At 41.0% G+C, this 13974-nt stretch overlaps 1 protein-coding gene across 1 annotated transcript in view; it reads right to left on the bottom strand.

The window, feature by feature from the left end:
- kcnq1.2 (potassium voltage-gated channel, KQT-like subfamily, member 1.2) overlaps positions 1-13974 on the bottom strand; it is a 279715-nt gene that overhangs the window by 182147 nt on the left and 83594 nt on the right. The gene's annotated exons all lie outside the window — the stretch shown is intronic.

Raw genomic sequence — 13974 nt, 5'->3', positions numbered from 1 at the left:
CTGTGCACACAAAACCCACACACGCTCTGTGAGTCCGCCTCAGCACCCAGGATAGAGCAAGTGGACGGGTGCTGCCGGCTTTTGCGCTTGACAAACGGCTTGTTTTAATGCTCCTGACAACCCCGCACAACACCCACACACACCGCGCTCCTCTCACCCTCGTCTCTCCTCCGCAAGCCTCAAACATGAGGTGAATCCGTTCCACCAACCCCCCCTCTGGGTGGATTCTCCTTGGCCTCTCCCCCTCCTCTCCACTCCAATCTGGAGTTTGTGCACAAATGACAAACTATCTTAAGGAGAAAGTCTGAGACGTCTAACTCTTTACTCCTTTGGAACAAGTGTGGAAAATGCAACAGTAAGAGCTGCAAGGTTATTCTAGTGCACTGCCCTGAATCTGTTCTTTAAATAACAGCTCTCCGGCTGACGTTTTCTTGCCTTAAGTGTTACTTTTTAAAAACACGTCTGACAAATGGTTTCTAGGGAATGACAGATTGATCAGATTGCATCCAGTCCACTGTGGCGGGATCTGCACGGAGCAAAACGTCCTGAAGGGAAAGTCCAAGGCCAACTTGTTATTTACTCCGAGCCAAGACTGAGAATAAGCAGGTTGAATGTCTGAGGGAGCAAATGATGCCCAAAATGTTAAATTGCATTTGTCAAGTGATTCGAGTACAAAGTCTAAAATGCAGAGCAGATAACGGGTTTATGGTAAACTAAGTGATTGTTTTGAGTCTGTGTCTGTGGACCTTATTGCTGTCTTCTCAGGAAACTGTCACTGAGTCCAATAATATTGTTTCCCTCGAAGAAAGGGAGGCAGGCTATTGAGTCAGTTATCTGATAGGAGGCTGGGAGATTCTGTAGTGTGTGTGTGTGTGTGTGTGTGTGTGTGTGTGTGTGTGACAACGTAGGGGGTGCTGCCTGCATGTCGTCGAAGCCTCTCCTGAACCCACAGAGCCAAACTGCCGCAGGAAGAATTTGTGCTCCCGTGTACTACAATATCCTGTTTGGACTCAAGCTGCTCTCCCTACTCCCACACACACGCACAGACACACACACCCACACCCACACACACACACTTACCCTGCTCATACATCACACTCAGCCCCCCAGCCAAAAATATACCACTTTGTTTTTGTTGCTTTTCTGCGCACATGTCTGCAACACTGCTCTGCAGATCATATGAGGCTGGTCCTACAGGCGTTTAACATGATACACTGTTTGGGGGTGTGAAGAGTGTGTACAGGTCGGGTGTGAGCGGCGGGGTGGATGGCGGGCTGACGTTGTTGCTCAACAGTTACAATATGGCCCTTGTAGCAATCACAAGTCAAACAAAGTGTAAAAGCATTTGGATTACTGAGAGTGCAGTGCTTGGTTTGAGTGTGAAGTGTGTGTGTGTACAATAAGGGCTTACATGCATGCGCACACACTCGGTAATAAGAGAATAAGAGGGGAGGGGATCATCCATCCACACAGCTATCCACTTATTTAAATAGCGATCCACTCATCCAGAGTGTGTGTGTCATTCTGCATACAGCAGGAGAGGAGAGGGCTGAGTCCCGTGTGCACGGAGGAGCTCTGCTTCCCGTAAGCAGCCGATAAAAATTACAGAAAAAAAAAAAGGACGGCTGGCCCAGAGGCAGATACCTCACTTCCCAACAGAGCGCAGTGCATTTCCTGAAACTGACAACTGCTAGGACTTGTACTGAGGCCAGGGCAAACGAGAAAGAGACAGACAGAAGGAGGGAGAGGGTGAGTTGACCTACAGTCAGGAAAAATGTTGTAAATACTGGAGTGACACACCAAATGGAGCTTGCAAATTCAGAGAAACACACAGTGCACACTTGCAAACACACACACATACTCGTAGCTTTTGATCAGTCCACTGCTCCAACCGAGATAGCTCTATATTCAGAGGATAAAAGTGCCTGCTCACAATCTCAAACTGACCCGTTATCAACTGTTTTGGAACTGGCACACCACAGCTATTGTTCACAGCTACAACAGCACACAATCACACACACACACAAACCTGAACACTGTTGGACCGCAAAAAGAAAAACACAGCTTTGACAGAGGAGGGAAAGTGTGGTTTTGTCAATTATTTTCATGCATCTCTTCTTTTCTCTTCCCTCCTTGCTCCAGAATGGAAAAGTGGCATTGAGACGTGATAATGAATTGCAGGCAGGGGATGTTGAGCGGGTGATGGTGGTGGCGGTGGTGCTGATGGTCTTGGTAATGGGCACACCCGACTGCAAGACACCAAAGTCATGAAAACACCCGGGCAAGGACATTTCCACTTGAGCTCAACCCTACACTTTACCATTTCCTTCTTACTCTGTGTGGAAATCCAGCAGAGGCACAATTATTAAATCTACACTAAAAAAATCTACAACAGAAAAAAAAAGGGGGTCGGTGATTGTGGCCTGTCTGTCAGAGAGGAGACGTGACGGGAGCGGAGGAGTGATGTTGCTACAGCACAGCCTGCTGGTCACAGAGGGGAGTTTATTTCCTCCTCACACTCGGCTCCCCTCCTCCACACACTGCAGGACTGCTGACGTTTGGCTTTTTTACGCTGCTGTTATTTCTGCATTTTAGTCCAGCGTAGCCTCTTTGACACAAACAAAACAAGCATAAATAAAAACATCTCCACATGACAAAATTAAACCATATGATCGTGCTCCTCGTCTTAGCTCTATTGCACTTCTGAAAAAATTCCCAAACACACTTGGTGTGTTTTAGTGTGTTGCTTAAAGACTACACCTCTTGTTGAAACACTGTTGACCTCTTGCAGTTTTGTTTAAAGTCATTTAAATTTATTATATTTTTACAGTTAAATTATTTGTCCCACTTTTGGACACACAGCTCACTTTTTACACTTATTTTCCGTTATACAGTGAGTTCAACCTAAACTATTTTTTTTGAGCTGTTTTAAAACAGGAGTGATAACAGGGATGTAATTTAAAAAAACGGTGGTTATATTTTCTGTGAATTTTTATTTATTAGTGACCAGAGTGTATTTTACATTTTACACTTATAGGACACACATGCTGTTTTTTAAAGGCTGTTCTAAATATTTTCAGGCTTAGTCACTTTGAGTTAGACGATTTTAAGACCCCTTAAAAATTAGAAAAGAGGATTTACTATGTCACTATCAGACTTTTATTCCTTGCAGTTTGGTGACTGCACCTAAACATAATTTATTAATTATTTTATTTATTTATTTAGTTATTGGCTGAATTTTATTTTCAACACATCTTGCAGGTACACATTAACCGATAACTGCTGTCAATACTGACACAATGACAGACAGTGAAATAAAGAGAAACTGAAACAAAAACTGTCGGGCCTTGTCTCAGTAATATCACACCTCATGTAACACGGCTCTACTGTTATGACAAACATATACACCTGCACCTATTGATCATACCTCAACCCCGATGTTCTCTAAATTCTACTATACATGTATAAAGTTTCCCAAATGTGCACTGTAGAGTAAAAATAAAGACAAAATATAAAGATAGATTCATACCACAGCATGCACTTAAATACAATTTAACTAAAATCTAGGACATCCTATTACTTAAATTCTAGTTTTAGTAATTAAAGGGATTTTTTGCTGTTGTTTGGTTTTTTTTAAATAATATCATTGTTTTTAAGGTTATATTTTCGGTGCTTATTACTATTATTGTCATTATTATAGAGTAATAATAATAATAATAATAGACACAGAGAATATACCCTGAAAAACAACAATAGTATTCTATTTTACTTGAAAAATATTTAAAATATAATATAATTTTTTGTATTTATTTTTTTATATACTTTATTAATCCCCCTGAGGGGAAATTCAATAATATAAAATAATATATTTTATAATGACAACAATAAATGTGACTGTTTTGGGGTATATTAGTACTTAAGTGTAATGTATTACACCTCTCTACACATCATACACACACATGCCTACATATACACACACACATTAACTTCCTCTCATTGTGTTCATACACTGACTCAAACATTATTATAATAATTACTACTATTATTTTCTTCTTCTAATTTTTTATTATATATAAATATATTTTATGTCATATATTTTTTATATATTTTATCAATTAAAAAAATCAATTCATTTTAATTCAGCATCAGTAAACCTCCTGACTGCAGCCGTTTCAATGTTGATTATTTTAAGAGAACTTCTTCTATCTTGTAGATCTGCTCAGTGTAAATCAAGCTGTTTGATGTTTCACAGTTTGTTCCACCCCCACCCTCTGACTCAGCTCGTTTCATTAACTGTGGATGAACCACCCTGCCCTGCTCTGACACACTCCAGCATGTGGTATAGTATACTGTATAGTGTTTTTATGAGCTAACTGTGGAACATTATTATCACCTCTGTAACCAGCGAAACATCTAAGATGAGATCACTCTGCCCAATTTAGTGTTGTCCTCCTTTTTAAACATTCGAAGGCCTTCTTTCATTTAGTCTGTGTTTGTTTGATAGCTTTTAATAGGGTGGATATTTCTGGTGTTCCAGTTTAATTGATCTGTTATTGTTGATAATATTGTGGTGTCTGTATCACACCATGCGAATCTGAAACACATGGTTTGGTTTGGAAGATTTAATATCACAGTCCGCCCTCTTTATTTTTGACTCTAGCTACATTGGACTTCAAGGATTTTATATTTAGATTTTAATTTTATTGTGCAGTTATTTGGAATGACTTCCACCCGCTCTTCATCATACAGCCTGCGGAGGCCCTGAACTAACAGTCAAGCTTATTCACATGCAAACACACAATGAACACCATTTGTCCCAACTGCGTACAAGCTCTCATTCAAAAGCATGGAAATCCTGAATTTTACTGTCACTCTGATTTTGTTTGCGTGACTTTACGGCTGATGACTCTTCATCGTGACACTTGTCCCTTCATATAAAGCCATGACTTGTTATAACTCAGCTCTTAAAAGATAAAACACCCAAAATATCCGATGTAATTTTATGCATTTTTACAACTTTCCAGAGCCTCAAACTGGGAGGGCCTGCAGCACTTTGATCCTCAGACACCCTCGCTGACTTCCCTCCCAATTTATCTGACAAGCTTTAGAAGAGAAGAATAAAACAAGGCCGTAAAATTACAGTAGTAGGCTGGAAAGGAATTTACAGCACATATACACTTGAAGTATAAAGAGAACGGCCTTTCAGCACTAGAAGAGACTTATTTAGAGGGTTATTAGTCCCTGCCACGGCCCCTGGGGGGTCTTTCATTATGAACTGTGCTCTATATGGCTGCTATTAACAGCAGTGGAAAAAAAATACACTGGGAGAGTAAAAAGAAGTGTGTGTGTGTGTGTGAGTGAGTTTGGGGAGTGAAGGTGACAGACATATGACTAAAGCTTACCTGTTCCCCTGCCATGATTTAAAGCCTTTCTTTTGCTCCGCTGCTCTAAAACATCTGGCTGCAGAGGCGTTTAAGGTCTTGATTGATAACCTGCCTCTTTATCTCCAACCACAGCGAATACAGGGCAACAAGAAAAGTCTTTTTTCTCTCTTCCCTTTAACCCTCTGCACTGCTTATCTTTTTCTTCGTACTGCCAAGATGTCACATGCAAGATAAACTTCCAGTGCCACATCTATGAGAAATCCAACCACAGCAACACTGCGGTTGCGTTTCTCTAAGAAGCAAAGAGCGTGGCAAATTCCAGTGTACTCTCTGTGGTGAAGCTGCAAATGTGTGGCTGTGGAGTGGTGTTGCCTATAAAACTCGTGCAAAGCCTGGTGATGGTGGTGTGATAGAGGCGCGAGGCAGACTGACTGTAGCTCCCTGGTGTCTCTCACACTGGTCAGAGTGATAAAGAAAACTTCTGAGGAAAACGGTTTAATTGAAAACATTGAAACTTTTTTCAGAGAACACACGTTCAAATAAACTCTGCTGGCAGGTACTACCAGGAAGTGCGAGCTACTGATGCAGGCCACTTCTCAGAAAGTAATGCTGATTTGTATGCATGGCTTGTGGTCAGGCAGCTTTGAAGTGTTTTATTCAAGCCATTCAGTAGCAACTACTGTACCTGTGTTTCTGCAGTGAACACCTCAGTACAGTTAAGACTTTTTAAAACTACATAGAATAAAATTTAATACAATTTTTCACAGTAATACAGTAGGGTCTATTTACTGAATACATTAATTTTTGTCACATTTTTTTACTCATTACACATTCATTTTAATATATTTAATCAATTAAAGCTCAGGCAAGAAGTCTAATTTTGGCACCACTGGGCAAAAATCCCATAATAAACCTTCAGCATATTTTAATTCAAGTTGTCTGAGCGAACACCAGACTTTGCACCTCTGCTTGGTCACAGGTCATCTCAGAGAGCAGCTGTCAATCATGTCTATCTTTTTCTCATGACCTGCGGTTAAACTGTCAAACTAGGCAGCTCTGATCAAATATGAAACAAGATTCTGTCACTATATGGCCGATTTCTCACCTCAAATGTTTTCAGAAACATATTTTAATGTACCGTTCAGCTTTAAAATAAGAAAGTTTGTGACCCGGCCACCATGTTTAAAACGATGACTATAATAAAACAAAGCACAGCCCAGCAAACTTTCTCATTTTACAGTCAAATAGTGCACTAAAACATGTCTCTAATAACATTTGAGTCAAGAAATAAGCAATGCAGTAACAGAATCTTGATTCATATTCGATCAGTGCTGCCTAGTTTGACTATTTTCCAAGACAAGGTCACGAGCAGAGACTTTTCAGCTCTGATAGTTTTTTCCTGATTCCTGCGAATGCACCATGAGAAGGCAGAGAGGATGATTTTCATCACAGACTTCCTACCTCATGTACTACTGTTAGGATATAGTGGCAGTTACTAAAAAAATACTTTTTGTCATAGAAAAGTTTTTTAGCATACGATTTCTGCTTGTGTATAAGCCCTAATTGACCTATGGCTAAGTCCCGCCCTCAAACGCAATGAGCCAATCACAGTGCGTATAGCCATTCCCATGCACTCGGACATTCTCTGCCTAGACGTTCATTGAAATGCATTACAGAAAGTCAGTTTTGTTCGGTTTTATGAGCTTTTTCTGAGATTTGAAGTTTGAAAATGGTCAAACGGTGTGCATGGGGTACATGCAACTCTGACACAAGGTATCCTGAGAGGCTGGGCGACAAGGTGTATTTTTTACACTTTAAACCACATCTCAACCGAGAAAAGTGTCTCCTTTGGATAAAGTTGTGTGGTAACGTTAGACCACAACATCAACTCAACATGAATAAGATTAACAATGATGTCTACATCTGTTTTAAGGTAAGTCAACATTGTGTTTGAGGCAACATATTGTCACTTTGCTGGAAAGAAATATAAAGTTATCTTTAACATCTCTAGCTAACGTTAGCTAAAGCTAGCCTAACGTTAGCTCCTAGCTGCGTTGTTCATCATGTCACCTTGTTTGCTGGGAGTTCATTAGCCTATTTTGTTCTAGTTTTGTACTTTGGTGATCGTACATCATTGTTAGCTGTTGTCCAAAGGGCTCTAGTTAAGCTAACGTTAACTTCTGGAGCTTAGCTCCATTAACTTATCTGTAATGGCAGAGATAACAAAGGTTGGCAAACGTTATGCTGAATGATTCAGTGTAAATACTGTAGCACCAAACTAACGGAGAGACACTCTTGGTAAAGATGGTAAAAAGGCCGTTATCCTTTTCTCATATTCTGAGCCAAAAACCTTAACTTCAGTGGCACTTTAACTTGTTGTCTTTGATGGCGACGGCAACGAGATGCGGTTCACAAGCGTACACTGTGACCTGTAAATTTTGGCCTGTAATTTAAGCTTTTCATCGACCTTCTCAACAATAAAATGATGAATATATCCCTCCAATGCGTAGTTTAGGCCCTTTTGGTTACTTCTCAATGACATCTGATCGTTATGTCCCCAAAAATCATCAATTGCCTCCTGTGAAATGCCGTGTACTGTGACACCTGTCATAGCGCCGGTCACTGAATGTTGATAGTTTGTCCGAGTGAGTGGAGGGGGGCGTGGCTTAGCCATAGATCAATTCTGCTTAAGCAGAGAGCTCCAGATCGCTGCGACTATTCGTGCCGCCATCTTGATGATCTGAGTTTGGCTGTTTTTATTTTATTTTACTTAATTACTTACTTACTATTTATCATGCATTTTAAAAAACATAGATATGAATGTGTGCGTATGTGACCATAAGAATGATGTGATGAGCGAGTGTGTGTTGGTGCATGTGTAACATTTATATGGTTTCGTTGTATAACATACAATAGCTATGTTTCCATCCAAAAGTGATTCGAATCATTGGGAAATTAAAAGAAATACGAATCCTGTGTGTTTCCATTAAATGTACGGACTCGGTGAAAACTACGAACTCGCGCGAGTTTTCTGCAGAACCGGAAACAAAACAAGTCTCACATTCTTCTTCTTCTACGTTTTCTGGTGGTTGACAACCAGCTTGTAAATGCATTACCATCTTCCCGACCCGGAGTGTGGATATCACCATGGAGAGAGGTGCGCTACGTCAGACTTAATTCGAACATAACTGTTTCCATCCCCCATTTTGCAAATCAACATTTTTTTGAATCAACCAAAACCTGGCTAAAGCCTGCGTATTTTAGTTTGTTTATTTCGAATTTTGGCATTTCCATCCTAATTTTCCGATGACATACTTCTAGATGGGCATCTAACAGGCTGATGGAAACATGGCTAGTGACAATAAAGGATCTATTTATCTAGTGTAGGACTCAGAAAAACAGCACTGATCTTAGGTCATTTATGTTTTTGCTAAAATTGAGACTTCACTCTGTGGCTAACAGTAGCAACAGTGTTTCCTACAGATCTTAAGGCCCTGACTGAGACTAAACATAATCAGCTTCCTGCACAACCACACACATTAAAAAAGAATTAGAATAACTGTCACAGTCTACAGCAGGCAAGACAAATATTCAAGACCTTTGTAAATGAAATTTAAAACGTTTTAAAGGGGAACACACCCTAAATTACTAATTCCAATATGTTATTACCATGACCTGGGAAAGTCCAATCAGTATTTGTGAGGATGAGTGACTCTCCTAAAGGTAGAGATTAGAGAAGTCAAACTTGTGATGTCACCGGGTATAGAGTCTGGAGCTGCTCCATAGACAATGAATGGGAGACTGATTTTGTGGACAAACAGAATCCTTCCCTGTTTCCTTTTTTTAATACGCAAAGGAGCTTTATTGTGTTGTAGCCTTCGCAGTTCTGAAATAGAAAATGTTTTCATATACTCTGAACATTTCCCTGGATGCTCTCAGTCAGTGCATTTACATGAACATGAATAACTTGATTATTAACAGGTTATTGGAGAAACTGGTTTATGTGTTTCAGCATGTAAACACCCATTTACAGAAACCGAGATAAGACTTTATATCGTTTATGAGAAACCCGAATATGCAAGGTGGTGTGCTCCATAAGAAATCGGGATACTGTGGCATGTATACACCTTATCCCGGTTATTAGGGGCTGCCAACTATCTGCGCAGGCCCAGCTGTTAACCTTGGTTAAGTGGTGACAGCAATGGCGGCAGTGAAAGCAACAGAGGTTGGGTTCTTGTAATTAAAGAGTTACATGTAGTGGGTGACTTGGATGTGAAAAGACATCGAAATACTGACCTATTCAAGTCTGTAATGGAAATCTCTCCACTCAGAATCAGTGAACTCCATCATGACCACTCTATCCCACCAGTCATGGCTGCAGATCTTCATCCACTGCTCCCCTGTTCTGCACCGTGGAAGTGAAAGTGACAGGCCAAAGTATACTAGTATTAATAATGTATACGGCAAATATGAATAACCTGATTTCTATGTGCTCACGTAAACACCATATCTTGAATAATAACCTGGATAAGCCTCATATACGGGTCTTTCACGTACATGTAAATGCACTAAGTGTCATCTAGAGCATTGCTTCACAACTGGTCCAGCCATGGTGTCCAGATTTCTCCTTAGTCATTAGTTCAAGGTCCGTGTCAGCCAATCGGGCCATGTTGTCGAGCTAGTTTGCTGCCTCTGTTAAGTAGCTGTCCATTATTCACTCACTCTACTGCAGGAAATGGGGCTTCAAAATAAAAGCTTTGTCCCAAAAATTCACTTTAACATAAAGTGCTTTTTACAAACTTCAGAATGGACCTGCGACCCACCAGTTGGGAGCCACTGATCTAGAACATCTTTCCTAATTCAGTGCCTATGAAGCAGCTCCAGACTTTATACCCTGTGACATCACAACTTTAAGTTTAAGCACTTTTTCATGTTTGCTATTAGTTTTGACTGTCTTAGTCCATAGAAATAACTTGTATGGATTTTGAAAACAGGCGCTGTTCCCCTGTGATACCTTCTAAGGCTTTTTTTGAGGGAACTGAATTCAATACTTTTTAATACTCTTCACCCTGGAGATATAATAAGTGAACAAAAAGTGTTGAAATTCCTCTACAGTGACCCTAATATAAACCTGCCTTGAAGTAGTCTCCATTTCACTTCCAAAATTGGGTGTTAGAAACATATTTTAATGCAATTTCAGCCGACAAAAATCCCTTCCTGTCAATGTTATATAAATAACCCACCTCTCTCTATCTAAAATAAAGGCAAGGGATATTTCAGAACAATCACACCTCCAAAGAAAACACACCTGAACCCTCCCACCTCATAATGGGATCTGAGGCTGTATCCTTGAGGCGATGCCAGACGGCCCATTTTAGCCAGTTCAACCTCTGCTGACCCGAACCCAGCCTTAGTTCAAACACACAGAGTGGTGTTCATTCAGACAGGTGGGGCGGCCACACTTTTAAACACATGTATGCATGGGGACACATGGACACACACATATACATGCACCGTATTATAAGTTCCCCTGTGGTCAAAGCATGGGCCAGAGTGTTGAAGCAACCCCTCTCCTCTCCGACAGGTAAACGCCCTGGCCAGTAGTATAGCCCTGCTTCTGCGTGTAAGAGGGGAGAAACCACAGGGCCCCACAGACGAGCTCCATCAACAGGCTCTCTATTCATCTCCGAGGGCCGGAACACTGGGCTCTCTGACGAAGCTCCGGCACCTGGCTGTGGATGGACGCAACATCAAGAGGCTGGGTGGTGGCAGCGCTGGTCGCCACACCTGAATAAACCCCCCTGGCCCACATCAAATGGCACGGCTGGTCTATTTGAAAACCTGAGAGCACGAGAGCTGAGAGAGCTGAGCAAGAGAGAAAGAAGGCGGCCAGGAGAGTCGTGGAAGGCTGTAGGATTGGCTGTACAAACAGGCCACTCAGGTGCTGCTGCAGACTACTGTTTTCATTAACAGGAGTGAAGAAGAAACTGAGCCCTGCACAGGAGAAGGAGGAGGAGGAGGAGGAGGAGGAGAACATGGAGAGAAACACACACACAAAAGACGACAGAGTGTATTTATACAGGTGCCTCTAATATTGGATCAGGGAGGGGAGACACACCTCTAAGAGACAGGGAAGCATCTATACCAAGTCTGGGAGTCCTACAAGTATGGACTGGGTTGGGCCTTACTTTGATTTCTCTATAGTCAGAGCAGGAGGTGCCAGGATTGGAGCTCGGACTACTGTGAAGTCTGGCAATCTTAACGCACAGCCACATGCTTATCATGGCTGATGTGCTTTAAACTTAGATGTGTAGACAAATACATGCAAGACATGAAAACACATTGATATACAAATGTAAGCACAACCATATTTCCTCCTTTTGCTGGCATACTACCATTATTACTACTTCTCAAGCGGCAACCACCAGGGCTGAAAAATGAAGCCAACGTGAAGGTGCCAAAAACTGCAGTTTCTCAAATGGCCACTTGAGGCTGGCTCCAAAACGAGTCAATTCCCATTGATCCTCGTGTTAAAATGCCCAACCTTACTGCAGAAATAAACATGTTTACGGCGTGGTACAAAAAAAGGTTTTTGGTCTCTATAGCTATTTTTTTTAAATTCAGGGATTCGAATCATTACACTGCTTCCAAGCGAGTGTTCATTTTTGTTTTGTTTTTTGGCTAGTCAGTGTGCTGTGCAGTGTATTTCTGAGGACACATCCCCAGGTTTTGCTGCGGAGTGAGTGCTCTTGACTTTCACGCTACTTCTTGGTACAGACAGGTTTGGATGCAATGCAGCGACACAGAGGAGAACAAACTTTCCAATGTAACGCTCAGAGATAACTATCTATAACTATAATTATCTTCTCTCTTCTGCTTGGAAATGGTGAATTTACAGCTCACGGGTACTTAATAAGGGACAGCTTCTGGTTTTTGTTTAATATCTAGTGTTGGCCAAAAAAATTGTTGCTTATTTTTTTTACCCCGTCTTTAGCACCGTTAACATGTTTACTATATTACATAAATGCCGTTGTCACACTGAACGTCCCGCTGAGCCCTGTTCAATCTTTAAAGCTTTATATGGGAAAAAAACCTGAATCATTGAATATTCATATTAAAGTGATTCGACTGAAATTACTCTGAGTCAGGTACTGCCCTAGTTGAGCGTTTGGTTGTACTAAAAACCCTCTAAGGAGTCAGTTTTTCCAGTAAGTTTATTTTGTTTTAATGGTTTTAAGCCTGTTTTTCGCTGCAATTAGCATTAGCATTATCAACAGTTAACCACAGCTGCAAATGAACACTGCTAAACAAGCTAGCAGCTAGCATAAGACTTGCCGCCACCCATTTGTCCAAATATGGTCACTTCTGGCTCCCAAAATCCAATATGGTGACAGCAAAAATGGCAACCTTATAGCTTTTAAACGGAAGCCCACCAACCAATGGGTCACATCATAGTGGCTACATCCATTATTTTATCCAGTCTATGCTGAAAGAAGTAAAGTCAAGTAAAGTCCTATTCGGATGGGATTAGTTTTACATAGGGATGTGGACTAATGCCAGTTTACCACAGGTTGTCTGTAATATAAATGTCCGATTTGCAAGGGACAAGAAAAAAACGCAGAAAACTAGTTGTAAACGCAGAAAAATGGTTGTAAACAGGACATGACGAAATATTTACATACATTTTTACAGAGGATCGCGTTCGCACGGGATTGACATTACCCGAGGTATTTTCTCCGAACCTTTTTACAGAAGGTAAAATTCGCCTTAATTTTTACTGACACTGGGTGCGGTTACATGATGGCTTCTCATTCAGAATGAAATAAATCTGAATGAAATCATTCAGAATTAAAGTCTTTCCAGGTAGTTTACATGGGAAATATTCATTCCGAATGAGGGTTTACATAGGAGATCAGTTTAATTGCCTGTATTCGGGTCCGCGCAAGGTTTGGGGCAGGGAAGGTTTCTGATTGGATAGGGGGTGGGGCGGACGTTACGTGTTTACATTTACCGGAAGAAGACACTGTAGTCCTTGCTCCAGATAACAAGATGCTTGTTTTGCTTATATTCTTGAAGCAGCAGTACGACAACAACCTTGTTCTGCTAATGCTTTGATAGAAGATAGAAGATAGAAGACCGTGCTGTGGCGAATGTAAACCGGTGAGTGCAACAAGTCCAACTGCTTTATCTCAGCCCGTTGCTATGCGTGCTATATACGTCATCACGCCAGAAGGGCAAGGAAACGAGCATAAGCAAAAAGACGAGAACGAACTTAAAGAGGAATGAGTGTATACAAGTGCGAGAAATTCTTTCATTCAGAATTAGAGACAGAATTCTTCCAGCCCCTTACATCGGATTGAATTTTCAATCGCATTGGCCATTTTCATTCCGAATTAGGTGTTTACAAGATCACTTTTAATAGGAACGAACTTTCATTCCGAATGAAAAGAGAATTAAACTGTCCATGTAAACCCACTCATTATCTGTAATGATTACAGACATGGCACGTTCGGACAGGACTAAAATCCCTGGTAATAATTACTGTACCCCACGTCTCCACGTTAAACTAATCCCATCCAAATAGGGCTTA

Source organism: Epinephelus lanceolatus, chromosome 5 (assembly GCF_041903045.1).
Source record: "Epinephelus lanceolatus isolate andai-2023 chromosome 5, ASM4190304v1, whole genome shotgun sequence".
Lineage (NCBI taxonomy): Eukaryota > Metazoa > Chordata > Actinopteri > Perciformes > Serranidae > Epinephelus > Epinephelus lanceolatus.
The sequence above is the reverse complement of the archived record's forward strand: the minus strand, read 5'-3'. Positions and strand labels throughout refer to the sequence as shown.